Here is a 14,058-nt window from a genome sequence, read left to right as displayed (position 1 = left end):
AGTGTCCTTGGTGCCTCGATTACTGGCTGCTACCCGCCAGTGGGTTCCCTCCTTGCTGTTCTCTTTTAAGGCTCATGTGTCAGAGCTTGACATAATAACTTAGCCGTGACCATGGAACCCGCAGGACCAGCAGATGCCATCACGGCCATCTCTCAATAGATGAGACTGATGACACAATCATTCCATTAGATGTAGGAGAGTCACTAGCATCTATTCCAAAGGGTGGTCGCACAAGAGCAACGCAGTGCAGAAGGCACCACGCTGCCACCCTCACCTCTGCCTACTCCACAGGCTCCACAGTGTTTTCTGTAGCTGGTCTCCCTAAGATCATCCATTGTTTTGTTTCAGTAGTCTCCAAGGCATTGCTCCCGGTTAGCCAGAATCCTACTCCACACTGATGAGGGGCAACACTCCGAAACAGCTGTCTGTAAATGGATAACTGGCTTAGGTCTTCCCCGTCACATCCTTAAAGCTTGTAAAAGTGTGGGATCTTTACATAGGGGCCACTTAATATGGTGGATTTGGTGATCTTTGTAATGGGGACACCCCTTTGCTCGGTTTTCCTTCCTTTGAGGGATATCTGGCTTTTTACTGTGTTGAAGACCCATAACTGGGGCTCCACAATTATTTTGCATATTACTCCAGCCCATGCCATAGAAATGGCTGCCAGTGAACCCTCGATCGGCCTTTTGGAGCGCTTCGATTGGAAGAAGTACCGCTCATTTATCATCTCCTGTAAACTCCTCTTTCTCCCGAAGCCACGCACGTATCCCACTGATTATATCAAGGTATGCATGGCTATCTCTCTTCTTTCAGGGCATCCCCAGGCCTGGGCACACCAGTTACTTCAGGCCGATGACCCGGTGCTCTCTACTTCAGAGTCCTTTGTCACTGCCATGCAGAGGCTATATGATGATCCACTACGGGCCTCCACTGCCAGGAGTACTCTGCGCAATCTCCGCCAAGGCAAACATCCAGTGGAGGACTATATTACTGAGGTCGGTGAGATTGCCCTGGATACCGGACTAAATGAGATCGGACTGTCGGAGCCCTTGAAGGACAAACTTGCCCACGTCGGAGTACCCGATACCCTAGAGGCCCTGATGCACCAGCTCATCCACCTGGACCGACGATTCCACAAGAGGCGTCAGGAGAGGCAACTGACACAACACCCACTGGTACGACGACCGGACCACTTGCCTCTCCTGGTGCCAGTTCCCGCCCCCACAATCGGAGACTTCACCCCGAGAGAACCCATGCAGATTGGGGTTGTTCATGGCCCTCTTTCTGTAGTTGAAAAGATCAGATGGCAGGCACTGCACTGTGCCTTTACTGTGCCAAGCCAGGCCACTTCTTGAAGGACTGCCCCACCAAACCTCCGGCAGGTAGGCCAGACGTAGCTCCACGTTGTATCACCCCGCCAGGGGTGATACAGGAATAGTAAGTTGAGATGACTGGTTGTACCCTGGTGAGACATACTAAGCTCCCTAGGTACCTTCCTTGTTGTTTCCTTCTGGCTTCCTGCCTCGACCTGGGATTTACCTGACTATTTTTGTTGAAGTGTCCTTGGTGCCTCGTTTACTGGCTGCTACCCGCCAGTGGGTTCCCTCCTTGCTATTCTCTTTTAAAGCTCATGTGTCAGAGCTTAACAAGCCTTTGTGTGCGGTTCTGCTGAGATATCGCAGCTATACAGAGGGACAAACGCTATTGGAACGACTAATTGCAACTGATATGCTATACCAATTTCCCCCAAAAAAAACAGATTGAGGCAGGGGTGTTATATACCAATAATATACTTTCTATATAGTGCATTTGTATTGTGCAGCATTTGTGTTCAGTTCTGCTGAGACACCGCAGCTATACAGAGGGACAAATGCCATTGGAACAACTAATTGCAACTGGTGCGATATACCAGTTGCCCCCCCAAAAAACTGCGGTCAACCATATGCCAAGTAAATGACCCTCAAGGTTTATTAAATGACCGGCACAAAGTAAAAGTATCAATCACACAGCTAGAAAAACAGTTAACTCTGTGTGACAGAACGGCTCAATATTTTTGATAAAGACCAATTGCAAAAAAGGACTTTGAGCCCAAAATGAGTGAAATGCAATCATTAAATATCCATTCATAATGATGCCCTCTCCCCTCCTCATGTTGATTGACAGGGCCAGCGGACGCGCTCATTCTCTGACTGGCCCTGTCTGCGTTTTAAATCTCGCGCCGGTCTTCAGTTGGCGCAGGCGCACTCAGTGGAGGACGCTCGCTCGGCCGCTCCATCCTCAGTGCGCCTGCGCCGGGTGTATATGTGACGTCATCGGCGCAGGCACACTGAGGATGGAGCGGCCGAGCGAGCGTCCTCCACTGAGTGCGCCTGCACCAACTGAAGACCGGCGCGAGATTTAAAACGCAGACAGGGCCAGTCAGAGAATGAGCGCGTCCGCTGGCACTGTCAATCAACATGAGGAGGGGGCGTCATTATGAATGGATATTTAATGATTGCATTTCATTTAATGATTTGCATATTATAAAAGTAAGTTTTTTTTTTATATAACTACTGAACCAAACGGGGTAATAGCCCTATATATTGAGAAATCACAGCATAAGGGGAAGGACCATTTACAGACCCGAGGACTAAAAGTCAAAAAATGCCCCCACAGTGTGATGTATCATGTGTAGATGTGTTTGTGAAACAAGTAACCTCCGATTTGACTTTATTGAACCCGACTCCCAAGAGGTTCAATTGTAGCAGGGAGGAATGGAAGGCAATTCATATGCTTGAGACGGATAAATTCATCACAATTAAGCCCTCCGATAAGGGGGGCAACATTGTTGTGATGGATTCATCTATGTACAAGGATATGTGCCTAGACATACTACAGGGCAAGGGGGGATATGAGATTCTACCCAATGACCCCACTGCACAGTTTTAGAAGGAGCTGAGGGAGATCCTGGTTAGAGCAAAGAGGGATTTCCTCATCAGTGAAGATGAATTTGAATTCTTGTATCCACGCTACCGAGTTACTGCAACTTTTTACTGCCTGCCCAAGGTACATAAGGGCATCACTCCCTTGAGGGGCCGCCTGATTGTATCAGGGGTAGGCAGTTTGTCGCAGAACAAATTTATATCGATAAGATCTTATGTACATTCGTACACAGTTTACACTCATACATTAGGGACACGGCGGATCTTTTGACCAAATTGGAGGGCATATCTGTCGAGCCAAAATGGTTTTTGGCTTTGATAGATCTTGAGGCCCTCTATTCATCGATTCCACACGATATCGGCATTATGACCAATAAATATTTATTGAGGGCCAGAGGGCAACAATTTTTGCCGCATAATGCATTCGTATTAGAACTTTTTAGATTTGTTCTCACCAGAAACTTTTTTCTCTTTAACAACAAATTCTTCCACCAGCTCAGGGGCACAGTGATGTGCAGTTTGTGTGCGCAATTAGCGAATTTGCTCCTGGGCTGGTGGGAGGAGACTTTAGTTTTTAGTGAGACCCCCTTAAAAGAACTGGAGAATGCTGTCCTGTGGTCCCGCTTCATAGATGACATTTTTGTCATATTGAGCGGGACCAAGGTTGATTTTGAAGATCTTGTGACAAAACTTAATGTCAATCAGATTAATCTTCATTTCACTTCTGTAATAGTGGAGGATAAATTACCTTTTCTTGAAGTCCTAATCTCAAAAAACAGTCGGGGAGGACTTGATACTACCATCTACTGAAAACTCACTGCTACAAATTCACTACTTAGGTGGGAGAGCCACCATCCAACTTCATTGAAGCGTGGGATTCCAGCTGCACAATATTTAAGATTGAGACGGAATTTTACCGATTTAAGAGAATTTTAGCAACAAGCTAGGGACTCGAGAAATAGGTTCCGCACTCGGGGCTATCCAGACAGAACCTTACGTGCTGCGTATGAACGTGCACAAACTCGTACAACATTACTACATCCAAGAAGTGAGCACAGAAGCAGTAGATCCAATATGATTAGAATAATAGGGACCTATGATGCTGCAGCGGATGAGGTTAGGAGAATTTTTGGTCATTATTGGGAGATATTGCTAATGGACCCTGATCTCAAGGAGGTCCTTAGCCCCCGACCAGCGATCACCTACAGAGGGGGAAAAAATTTGAGATACCATATGGTACATAGTCACTATGTCCGACTCGAGAGACCACGCAACTTTTAGATGTGGGAATTGTAGTTTTTGTGATTATGTTTTAAGGTGGGCGGAGGTTGAATTGAAAAGGACACGCGCTATGACGCTGGATTGCCATGACGCCACACTGGACAGGGGATGCCACATATCTATAGTGGCTTCTACCCTATGTTATAATACCCTTGCTGTTTATGGGTGAACATTCCTGGAGGTGCGACCATACACCCCCTAGGACAACTATTTTAGGAATGGACTATCCTGCATAAATGTAAGTGAGAGGTCTATAGGCTGCCCTGAATGGTGATAATGGGTGGCTTGATTAACTCCTGTTTCAAGTATACACATATACTTATCTTTGGTTTTTTTCTTTGCTCCCCATTTTGGGTTGCACTAGCCCTGGGTTCTCTGATGAGTTTGGGGCTATATAAATAAATGAAACGCATAGGGCCATCATTTTCTATTTACCTGAGCAACTGTAGGTAGGTTTCTTAGCAACCTTTTGAATTATCAGTGATAGAGTTCTATCTCTTTACTGTCCTTTCAAACACTATACACTATTCAATTAGACGATGAAGGGGTGATGTGATTGAGGATTGTGGAAAATAACAGAATCCCAATTCATATATCTGTGAGGACGTGAAATAAATGGTGTGGACGTTGATTTTGTCTACCTCTACTGCTATTCGGGTAAGCGGTGTGTACATTACAGAATACTGGTTTATTTAAGTATTCAACATACACGTGTCTGATAAGGATTTTGTGATACACATTGTCTAATTGGTGTGGCTCTATGGTTACATTGTGGGCTTTTTGACCTTTTAGACAAATTATTAAAAGTTAAAGGGAACCTGTCACCGGGATTTTGTGTATAGAGCTGAGGACATGGGTTGCTAGATGGCCGCTAGCACATCCGCAATATCCAGTCCTCATAGCTCTGTGTGCTTTTATTGTGTAAAGAAAACGATTTGATACATATTCAAATTAACCTGAGATGAGTCCTGTCCCTGACTCATCTCACCTACAGGACTCATCTCAGGTTAATTTGCATATGAATCAAATCGTTTTTTTAACACAATAAAAGCACACAGAGCTATGGGGACTGGATATTGCGGATGTGCTAGCGGCCATCTAGCAACCCATGTCCTCAGCTCTATACACAAAATCCCGGTGACAGGTTCCCTTTAAGTTTTACTACTGCCCTTTTTAGACTTAGTTTTTTTGTATACTGCGGTAGCCTTGTAGGACTAAACCTTGTTCTATGAGTAGGAACAGCTCCTGTGGTGGCTGTATTTGATTGTGTTTTCTGCCAGCCGTGTTGGAAGCCAGTCCGAAGCTCTCCGAGACGTAAGTAAACTTTGTAAGAAAACCGCAGCACTCTCTTGTTTTCAGTATCCAAAAGGTTTATTCACCAAAACAGTGCACGTTTCGACCAGTGTGGTCTTTCTCAAGCAACTAACAATGAGGAACACAATAAAATACATATACCCTCTCAAAAGGGTCACATGACCCAATTGTGTATGCTAATTACCAATTACATATGCAAAATGCATACCACCTCTCCTTGTAACCCCAACCCTAGATTCTACCTTTCACCCTATTCAGATCACAGTTATTCATCATACACATTGTGATACATAGGATATTAGAATCAGAAATCGTGCTGAAACACAGACATAATGTTTCTCAACTCCGTTTCCCTGTGATCGATGGAGTACCTCTCCAAAGGTGACAGGGAAAAATTATTAAAAAGGTTGGAGTTAAGGTGGATTTTTGAATTACAAACACTTGAACCTAAAGGCCTTAACAGGGAATTCAAGATTGGTTCACTCTACTGAGCTGAACGGGTTCTTACTCTTACCTCACTGGTTTTGAATACTGTACCTAATTTAAGGATTTGATATGTTTTTAAATAAACTATGTACCCAACCTATTTGGCTGTGATTACTTACATATTTTTTATTATATTTTATAGGCATCTGCATTGTTGATGGAACCTGGGGGCATAATCTGAAAGGAGATCCTAACTTTGGAAGATCCATGCCTTACGGTAGTTATCTTCAAATATTGAAGACTAAAAATACTAACGTTCAAAATACCTCAGTTGGCTTTATATAAGGGCAATTATATAGTCCGGAGTCAGTAGAGATCTATTATGGCCAAGGAGTAATTGAGAACTGTTGTTTTGTATTACAGGGTTTCTACAGCTTATACCATATTGGGAATTAGTGTTACTCCCTTTCCCTTGTGGATATGTTTTTGAGCCCACTACTCACAGGGCTAATAACAGGGCTAGCTTGAATGGGACGGCCTGGTTGGGATTAGGGGGTTAACCCAGGGACGGGTAACCCAGCCACCCGACTAGGTTAGTCAGTTGTGGTTGGTATATAGGTGGGGTGGTCCTCTTGCCAAATGGAGGATACACCTACCCAGAGTTGATTGTTTAGTGCCCGGGGTGGGTACGTCTATCCAAAATGGTTTGTGGGATGATGTGCCCACCAATAAGGGTATGTGAATGGTATTATGAGGGAAGGTTACGACCCATGCATGATTTATGTGAAGGACATCCCCCCTATGAAATGATTATATAAGCCCTCAATAATTTTCCAACAATGATACAATGAGATTTACACTTGACATTTTATCCTTGAATTATGGTATAGCGATAGATACCAAGCTGTTTGATTTAATTGATGTATCAAATTTGGATTAACTTGGCCCCTATTGATTCCGTGGACGAGTGACTAAGATGCCCTATTTTTCCACTAAGGTTGTCATATTTGACATTGTACTACTTTGAATGGATGTATAACTAACTGAGGTATACAATAAAGACTACAGAAACATGCCTCCAACCTCCAACAATACGATATTGGTGACCAACAGTGATGGGCGAACATCGTCCGGGACTGTTTGTGAACGTGATCATGCGAACGCGATTAAATGCTCGAGAACCGCAAGTTCACGGCCGTCCCCATTCACTTTAATTGCAGGCAAACCTGAAAAACCTTCAGCTCATATTTGCAGCCACCAAATACTTAGCAGAAGTGTACAAATACTCCCACAACATGGACAGTGACACACTAGAGGGGGGGTCAATGACAACAATTCCAACAAAAAATATGTATCCTAATCAGGGGACATTTTTATGCATCTTAAAGGGAAATTCTCTGAAATGTGCCCTGTTGGAGCCTAGAAAATGTTTATTTTAGGCCACAGGAGTACAGGTCTTAATAACTAGGCATTCACCCGACATAATAGGCTAGAGGTACATTATGCAGTCACTGAATAACAATTTTACTGAAGCCCACTTCAGTGGTATATATCACACCAGTATAAATTATTTGTTCTAATGTCATTTGTCACTATCTGTAGCTGATGTAACGCAGCAAAACCGCAAACAAATGCAGCACTACCCAAATGCACTATATAGAAAGTAAATAATTGATACATCACACCCCTGCTTCAATACCTTTTTGGGGGGGGGCAACTGGTATTTCACACCAGTAGAAATTATTTGTTCCAATAGCATTTGTCACTCTGTGAGCTGAGGTAACGCAGCAGAACTGCACACAACTGCTGCACAATACAATTGCACTATAATATACATTCTATGTTAGAAAGTATATTATAAGTATATTACACCCCTCAGTATGTCACATCTATTGATAGCACACCTATACCAGTCCTTAAAAGAACTTTTGAGGCCCTATTAGCTAACGTTTGGTGTCCCCAACAGCCTGTCCCTGCTCCACACAGCAACCTCTCCCTATACTGGCAAAAGACTGAATGTAAAATGGCGGCCAGATGAGGTTTATTTATAAGGTAGGGGGTATGTCCATGTGCTGAAATGTCTCAATTGGCTGTCCAGTACCACCTGATGGATGTGTCATGGGTCAAAGTTCTTAACAATGTAAAAGAATATGGCACTGGCGGACATCGCCATATGTTTGCCCGTTCGGAGAACCTCGAACGATCAAAGTTCGCAGCGAAATGACTGCCGGGCGAACCGCAAGGCCATCTCTAATGACCAATCCTGAGAAGGTCTTCAACACTTGGAAAATCCTGTTATTGTAAAGTATTTAGTAGCTTATAGTCATGATGATCCAACTTATCTGCATTTTGCTTCTGCGTGCATGCAGTAGTATGAAGAACACAACAACATTCACTGTATCAAATAAAAATATTTCTATAGTCATAATATCAAGTACACGAGAGCCTGCCGTATGGTATTTAATTGAGCTGGTGTACTTTTTTCCTAGAATTAGCCTAATATCCTGAGAAAAATCAAGCACCCCAGGCAAATGATCACACACAGGCAATCAATGTACAGTGAAATATTAGCGCCGCAATCTGTCACAGCGTCTCAGGATATGCCCCAAACTATGCAGCATACAAGAGCAATGACTGCATGCCTGGCGTGTGATCATACTACAGCTCAGTGTTAGTGGCAGGGCCAGAAGCATGACAATGACGGATACTGTCAGCATTGCATTCTTCTGCATTCAGCTTTATTTGCTCTTGCTTGAGCTTGCTATTGTCTACATGTGTCTTGGTGGATGTTTTATTAGGTGCACCTTCTGTCTAACTACTACTGATCTCCATCTGTGCTGTTTTAACGTAACTGCTAGCACTTTCTTTCTTCGAGGCTGATATTGTGCAAATTATCTTCAGACTAATAAAATCAGCATTGTGGTTTTCATCAAATTATCTAACTACACATTCAGTAGCTATCAGATGAACGCTAAGGGTATGGCCACATGCTCCGGTCTATTGGTGCAGTTTTGAAAGCAACAGATATTACTTCTCCTCTTTTTTGGCCTCCAAAACTGTATCAGGAAACCTGACCTTGTGGCCGTACCAGTGAGTAGATGCAGAGTTTCTGTGGAAAATTTCTACAACAATATGCAGGGACATCTGCAGTGGCATATCTACACCAAAGAGTACACATGTACTGCTGATTTGATTGTGGATTTCACTTGCAGCAAACCTTTTGTAGCACGTCTCTGCCACCCTTTCCAGGTAACATGCCGATCTCTGTAGGAACCAGCCCCCTGCAATGATATCCTGACTCATGTGATCCCCTGGCCTTGGCGGGTTTTTTTTATTATTATTTTTCAATTTAAGATTCATGGGTAATCTGCAGAAAAATCCACCACAAATGGGGATAGTTGTCAAATTTCACTCACTTTGAACTCTACTTATATATGCGTATGCATGAGAAGTATTGTAGGCCAGGCAACGCTGCTTTGGGGAAAAAGTATGCATTTCATTCTTCTGCTGGCATCAAATAAGCTTAGCTTTCTTTTCCTTTTTGAAGCAAAGCTAATTTGAATGTCTTTGAGTTTCTGGGAAAGATATTCCAATTAGCTTCCCTTACAAAAGGAATAGAAAGCTAAACCTGTTTGTTACCAGGAAAAGTAAGATATGCTAATTTGCATATATTTTCCCAACAAGCAGTTTGCCTGGTGTACAATAGTCCTCATGCATAAAAGTCGCTCTCCATAATGCGAAAGAATACCCACCACAACACATATATAATTTTCCCAGAAACCTAGAGTAACATAATAAGATTTCAGGGGTTTGTTAGAATCCTAACAAATCTAGTCCAAACCCAATTTTTCTTTTGGATTTAAGGGTTTAGCCTGTCGAATTCACCACTAGTCTGACCCACTTCATTCGGTTGTGTTAATTGACCAAACCCAATTTATGTAGCATGCTCCCACAGGAACTGTTAATGGTGAAAGTGTGCATAGCTTCAAAAAGGGGTCACATATAATATCTCCCTTGTGAAACACAACATACAGGGTTACATAGTGTCTAGAGGGGCTTATTACTTCCTCTGGATCTTCTTTGGTTTGAAAGTACTAGATGATTGAACTTGATCTTTTTTCATTCCACTCTGTATATTTTAGTGTTAAGGGTAAAAGGCTGTGTGCATCACAGATTTCATCACATCAACATTTTCACTGCATGCAGTACAATTTTTGTCAAAACAATAGACATCACGGTGGCACCAAATAGGACCAATTATAAGTTAATTGAGCACCGTTAGTGTCTGTGATGTAACAGATCACCATGGGAATGCTTCTATGTTAGAATATACTGTCGGATATGAGTTAGATCGTGAAACTCAGATCCGACAGTATATTCTAACACAGAGGCATTCCCATGGTGATGGGGACGCTTCAAGTTAGAATATACTAAGAACTGTGTACATGACTGCCCCCTGCTGCCTGGCAGCACCCGATCTCTTACAGGGGGCTGTGATCAGCACAATTAACCCCTCAGGTGCCGCACCTGAAGGGGTTAATTGTGTGTATCATAACCCCCTGTAAGAGATCAGGGGCTGCCAGGCAGCAGAGGGCAGGCCCCCCTCCCTCCCCAGTTTTTATTTCATTGGTGGCCAGTGCAGCCCCCCCCCCCCCCACTGTGCCACCAATGAAAAGAATACAATAGAGGGAGGGAGGGAGGGGGGGCCAGGGGGGAGGCCGCACACTGTGCCACCAATAAAAAGAATACAATAGAGGGAGGGAGGGGGGGAGCCGGGGGGTGACGCACACTGTGCCACCAATGAAAAGAATACAATAGAGGGAGGGAGGGGGCCGCACACTGTGCCACCAATGAAAAGAATACAATAGAGGGAGGGGAGGCCGGGGAAGTCTGCCCCCTGCTGCCTGGCAGCCCCTGATCTCTTATAGGAGTGCGGCACCTGAGGGGTTAATTGCACGGATCACAGCCCCCTGTAAGAGATCGGGTGCTGCCAGGCAGCAGGAGGCAGTCATGTACACAGTTCTTAGTATATTCTAACTAGAAGCGTCCCCATCACCATGGGAACGCCTCTATGTTAGAATATACTGTCGGATATGAGTTAGATCGTGAAACTCAGATCCGACAGTATATTCTAACACAGAGGCATTCCCATGGTGATGGGGATGCTTCAAGTTAGAATATACTAAGAACTGTGTACATGACTGCCCCCTGCTGCCTGGCAGCACCCGATCTCTTACGGGGGGCTGTGATCAGCACAATTAACCCCTCAGGTGCCGCACCTGAAGGGGTTAATTGTGTGTATTATAACCCCCTGTAAGAGATCAGGGGCTGCCAGGCAGCAGGGGGAAGACCCCCTCCCTCCCCAGTTTTGATTTCATTGGTGGCCAGTGCAGCCCCTCCCCACCCCCCCCACTGTGCCACCAATGAAAAGAATACAATAGAGGGAGGGAGGGAGGGGGGGCCGGGGGGGAGGCCGCACACTGTGCCACCAATGAAAAGAATACAATAGAGGGAGGGAGGGGGGGCCAGGGGGGTGACGCACACTGTGCCACCAATGAACAGAATACAATAGAGGGAGGGAGGGGGCCGCACACTGTGCCACCAATGAAAAGAATACAATAGAGGGAGGGAGGGGAGGGAGGGGGAGTCTGCCCCCTGCTGCCTGGCAGCCCCTGATCTCTTATAGGAGTGCGGCACCTGAGGGGTTAATTGTACGGATCACAGCCCCCTGTAAGAGATCGGGTGCTGCCAGGCAGCAGGAGGCAGTCATGTACACAGTTCTTAGTATATTCTAACTAGAAGCATTCCCATCACTATGGGAACGCCTCTGTGTTAGAATATACTGTCGGATCTGAGTTTTCATCAAAAAAATAGGACAGGTCCTGTTTTTTTGACGAACAGGAAACACGGATCACGGCCGCTGATGAACAACGGTGCATTTTCCGAGTTTGAAAGTCAATGGGTCCGCAGAAAATCCTGGAAAACGGAACAACGACCACGGCTGCGCACAATGGTCGTGTACATGAGGCCTAAGACTTATTATTGCGTCTCCCAGAAGGAGAATGACATAACACTGGAGCCCTGACAAGAAGGTTTCTTAAAGTGATCAAAGGAGATGGATTCCATTGTCCAGTGAATGTGCAGCCACTCTGTATATAAGGGAATAAAAGATAAAAAGCAAAACACTACATTAAATTGGGCTATGAGTGACTTGTATGGGAAGGTTTTGCCATGTGAGCCAATACCTCCTCACTGGCTATCTAATTTTATAACTGACCAATGGGATATTGAAAAAATACTACAATATTTGTAGGTAGATATCTAACTTTCTATCTAGAAGACAAACAAAAAAAACCAAACAAACAGCAGCACTGTCAATAAGGTTATAGTTGGATGCAATCCCTCCGCGACAAAAGGGAGTAGTCCACTAAAAGATCCAAAAACCAAAACTGAAGCAGCACTCCAAATAAAGTGAAAGGGTGGTGGACCAGTTTATTCCCAAGGCAACGTTGCCTTGGGAATAAACGTGTTCACTAGTGATGGGCGAACATCAGCCGGGACGTTTGACGAACGCGTGTTTGCGATCTAATGCGCGTTCGCGGCGGGCCCCATTTAATTTAATGGCAGGCGACCCATATTTGCAGCCAATAAATACTTACTAGAAGTACACAAATAGTCCCACAACATGGATAGTGAAATTTTAGAGGGGGATCAATTGCATAAATTTCCACAAAAAATACGTATTTTAATCAGGGGCCATTTTTATGCGTCTTAAAGGGAAACTCCAAAAACGTGCCATGCTGGAGCCTACAGATGTTTTATTTTAGGCCATGGGAGTACAGGCACCAAAAATTAGGCGGCATTCACCTGACAGAAAAGAACTTGTGATTATGTGGCTTGAGGTACATTAGGAGATCACTGGATAAAATTTTTACTGTAGGCCACTGGATTAGAGGCTCCAAAAATTAGGCATTCACATGACAGAAAAGACCTTTTATGCCGCTGTATATACATAAGACAAGGACCATTCTTTGTTCTGTGTGGTGGCGGATATGTGCGGGCTGGCATGAGTAAATTCAATTAAACGTGGTCGTCACAGGTGTTGAATTCATGCCTCATTTATTTTTAGAAATGTGAGGTAGTATACATTGTCGTGAGCTAGGCGAGTGCGCTTATCGTTCACGATCCCCCCTTCTGCGCTGAACGTCCTTTCGGACAGGACACTTAACGATGGGCAAGCCAAGAGTTTCATGGCAAATTGTGCCAGCTCTGGCCACAGGTCAAGCCTGCACACCCAGTAGTCCAGGGGTTCTTCGCTTCTCAGAGCGTCCACATCGGCCGTTAACCCGATGTAGTCGGAGACCTGTCAGTCTAGGCGTTCCCTGAGGCTGGATCCGGAGGGTGACTGCAAGAATGATCTCATATCTGAATTGACCAACACATCTTCAAATCGCCCTCTTCTTGCAGGCGTGGTAGGATTGGTAACCACACCTGTTTCACTGTGGGTGGAAATTGCTCTGCCAGTGCCCACAACAGCAGAATGCAGCATCTCTTGCAGCAAGGCCTGGAAATGCTGCATTCTGGCATCCCTCTGTGATGCTGGTAACATGTCCGCCATTTTGTGTTTGTATCGGGGGTCTAAGTACGTTGCCAACAAGTACTGGTCCTTGCCCTTTATGCTTTTAATACAGGGGTCCCTCTTCAAACACTGGAGCATGAAGGCCCCCATTTGCACTAAATTGGAAGCGGTGGAGCAGCCTGGCTCCTGCTCATCGCCCAAAAGAATGTCGTCCCCTGTTTCCTCCCCCCAGCCACGGACAACACCAGGGATCCCCGAAAAAATTTAAAGTTCCCCTCAAAGCCTGCTCTTCTTGCTCCTCCTCCTCCCCCCCCCCCCAGCCACCTTCCTCCTCTTCAGACTCCTGCTGACTGGTCTCAGATGGAGTAGCCCCCCCCCTGGGAATTCATTCAGCATTGTGACTTCCTTATCTTCCAGCTCCTGCTCTTCGACGTCTTGATCAATGACACAACACAATGTACACTCCAGAAAGATGGTGTAAGGTACGATGTCACTGATGGTGCCCTGGCTGCGACTGACCAGTTTGGTGATCTC

At 44.9% G+C, this 14,058-nt stretch overlaps 1 protein-coding gene across 1 annotated transcript in view; it reads right to left on the bottom strand.

Annotated features, from left to right (window-relative positions):
- Positions 1-14,058, bottom strand: part of GABRB1 (gamma-aminobutyric acid type A receptor subunit beta1) — a 339,039-nt gene that overhangs the window by 259,558 nt on the left and 65,423 nt on the right. The window lies entirely within an intron of this gene.

The sequence above is a fragment of the Bufo gargarizans genome, chromosome 1 (genome assembly GCF_014858855.1).
Source record: "Bufo gargarizans isolate SCDJY-AF-19 chromosome 1, ASM1485885v1, whole genome shotgun sequence".
In the NCBI taxonomy this organism is placed as follows: Eukaryota; Metazoa; Chordata; class Amphibia; order Anura; family Bufonidae; genus Bufo; species Bufo gargarizans.
This window is presented reverse-complemented; position numbering and strand designations above follow the sequence as displayed.